Source organism: Folsomia candida, unplaced genomic scaffold (genome assembly GCF_002217175.1).
Source record: "Folsomia candida strain VU population unplaced genomic scaffold, ASM221717v1 Fcan01_Sc032, whole genome shotgun sequence".
Lineage (NCBI taxonomy): Eukaryota > Metazoa > Arthropoda > Collembola > Entomobryomorpha > Isotomidae > Folsomia > Folsomia candida.
The window spans coordinates 4372-7635 of record NW_019091224.1 but is presented as its reverse complement, the minus strand read 5'-3'; the positions used below and the strand labels follow the sequence as shown (position 1 = coordinate 7635).

At 35.1% G+C, this 3264-nt stretch overlaps 1 long non-coding RNA gene across 1 annotated transcript; it reads left to right on the top strand.

Moving 5' to 3' along the window:
* The first annotated feature begins 1365 nt into the window (after positions 1 to 1365).
* LOC118439256 lies at positions 1366 to 2852 on the top strand. Its single transcript, XR_004837315.1, has 3 exons — positions 1366 to 1795; positions 2490 to 2615; positions 2699 to 2852. It is a non-coding gene; the product is annotated as an uncharacterized LOC118439256 (long non-coding RNA).
* The last annotated feature ends 412 nt before the right edge of the window (positions 2853 to 3264 follow it).

Genomic DNA, 3264 nt, shown 5'->3' with positions numbered 1-3264 from the left:
GAAATATTTGGAGTGGCTGTGCAACCCGTACAAATGGACGGACTCGTATCTTTCTGAAATGTAAGTTGAATAAATGATACAAGTTATTTCATTTGAGCAAAGGCGGATTGATTTTTCACAGTTTTATTTAAAATGTCGAACTTTCAAAAGCGTAAATTCCAATTAACTAATGGCGTGTATTTTAAATATTTACTTAATTTTCAGGATCCTTTGCAGAGAGTTTGATATAACAAAATTTGTCGGCATGCTGGCCATGATTTCAAACACTTTGGAACGTTTAACCTTCGGTTTGAGAGATTCGTACTATTCGACTCCCCTGCCAAGAGTGCACTCTAAAAAAAGTTGTACTAAATTTGCCCAACCTTGAGTAAAAAAGAGGATGACACAACAGTCGAGGTAAAATTTGTCCAACATTGAGTAAAATTATGATGATGATGCACCTTGTTCGCACAACGTTGGGCAAATTTTACTCAATTTTGGACAAATTTTACCTCGACTGTTGTGTCATCCTCTTTTTTACTCAATTTTGTTTAGAGTGTGGTGGTTAGTCGTTTTATAATTTTGCACCGACTTTTCTGAAATGTTGCATAAATTTATTGTTCGAGTAAAGTAGAATATCGCTGGCTTAGTGAGTAATTCAGCCAAGTCCAAATCGTGTCATTTTTTCGCCAAAATGTTTTCGCCAAACTGACCGGATACCTAATTGTTAGCAGTATTACTCACTAAGCCGACGATATGTACACTCTTAGCAACTTGGTAAATTACCAATGTTAATAAATAAAAACAAGCGGAGTAGATATATGACTCTACCGCGACGGAATTAAAAATTTACACCAGGTTGGTATAGATTTAGTAATAAAATAACACTTTTTGGTAATAATTTTGACACTAATTTGTGTTATTTTTTTACCATATAGTATTGTTTTAATACCAAAGCATTACTATCGCGGTAGAGTCATATATGCACCCCGCGCAGTAATGATTCATTGAATTTTTGTTTAGAGTGTAGTGTACAAGGCATAATCCTTATGATTGCATATCTCTCTCTCTCTCGATTCTTCAAAGTGCATGGGGTGGTTTGATCGTTAGAGGCTAATATTTCCTAAAAATTCACTATTGGACCTGTTTTTTCGTTGTACATACATACCCACCTTTTTAGAAAAATGGGCGAAAAAAAACAATTCAATGCAGAAAAGTACTTATTTTTTATAAAAAATAAAGCTTTTCAGTAGTAGGTAAAGCAATCGATAACCAGCTTGTTCCTATTATTTGGTCATTTCTTTAGGAAACTTAAATCTAGCTTAATTATACATCTCTTTTTACAGATTGATCCTCACACCATACCAACTCTTAAAAACTGGAAGCCTTATCCTTGCCAGCTGTTAATGTTCTTGACCTGGATTTCGCAAACCTGACCTCGGAAGAACTACCCAATTTAAAACGTGTCAAACTGACCACCACCATTCGTACCCCATTTGTAGAGAGATCCCTCCCAAACTATCTCTTTATGGTTATGCCGTCAAGGACTATGGTAATAGAAGATTTAGAGATCGGACAACTCGTCGGATATCTCGCAAGATCGGTTTTTCCAAATTTGCCTTGAAACACTTGACCATTCAAGTTTCTGGAGTATTGGATGAATCCACAGATCTTGATGGCTGGAAAGGATTTTTCAGAAATTTGTACCAATCCCCGATAAACATATCGCGATTGACAATTTATATGGGAATCTGGTCATCATTTTCTAATTTAATGGGGGCGATGGATGTTATGGATGACCTAAATCCAGTGGAGGGTAAGAATGGTGGAACTTTTAAATTTTGTATTTTTATCCACCATGTTAAAATCCTTATCTCATAAACAAATTGTGAAGGTGCAGGTTTCAAAAATTAAAATTAGTGCTACTTATTTTATGAATAACCCTTTCCTTTACTAAAGGGTGAAACGAGGCGAAATCCCTTTATGGGAATGTCTTGTCTGTCCGTGTCCAGGATAACTTTAGAACCGATGCGGTTTTCGCTAATGTGTTTCGAATTTTTGATGTACGGATGAGTTCAAAGATGGGCTTTGTAGGTCATAAGGTCACGGCGCCATGGTGATGACTCCAATGTTCGAAGATGTCGAAATTTTTTATTTTGACAGTTTTAGACGTAGTTTTGGGCGGGGATTTCAAAAATTGGCATCATTTTGACGCAGATTTCTATTACAGCATACATATCTTTCACTGGATAACTGTTGCATTCGGGTTCTTTTCGTTCACGAGAAGGCTTGACATTTGACTTCATTTTGACAAAAAAAATAGTTCAAAAATATAACAGGTGCAAAAGTTTTAGCCGAATTGTTACCGAAGGGAGAGTGACGGAAAGAAATTTTCCGAACGCAGCGTGTGTATGTATGACCGTGTGTTTTCACTCCCCTGCTACATTTCGTTTGCAACGGTTTATTTAGTACTTATTCTGAATTTCATTGTGTTTCCTTATTGTATTTAGATCTCAAGTGTCAGCATCATTAATGGAGCCCCCCAAACTCACAATTACCAATATGACTCACAACGCACCAAGTTCGAAAATGTGTTTCGAACTTGGCAGCCAAATTTATCCTTTGTGGGATACGAGGTATGGAATTTCATATTTTTAGGAATTAAAGTGTTTTGATGATATTATAATCTAACGTATTTACTACTTGTTTATTATTAAAGTTCAAACTTCCCGCGGCTACTCGAATGAAGAAATTCATCAAGGAAAATAATTTGGGCGTTAGTTTTGTAGACAAAATTGATCACTGATACAAGTTCTACCGTAGATATTGGCTTGTGAAACTGCTCGTCAGGAAGCAATGACGATATTAAAATATGCAGCCTACACTGAAAATAAAGTCTTGAAAATTCGTTTAAGTACTTAAGGTTTGCACTGTTTACAGATTAAAAGTGTTTCTTGTTGCGTGAACAAAGTTACTTTCATGCATATGCACATGCTCATGTAAAACATGGATATTACATATGTATTTCATGCATAGTAAGTAAAATATGGATTCATTTTACTCATTTAGTTTCCACCATTGATGAAGATTAGATCATAATTATATAAATATTTTAATCGGTTATTTTGCGCCATTAAAACTAAATAATGTCAAAATTGTGTATCTATTTTAACCGTCTATTTTAACCGTGTACAAGGGGTGCAAAATTATGTAAAAATAATTATTACAGGGTGACCTACTTCTAACGTTACAACGGTTCATTAGCAAATATTAACAACAATTGTA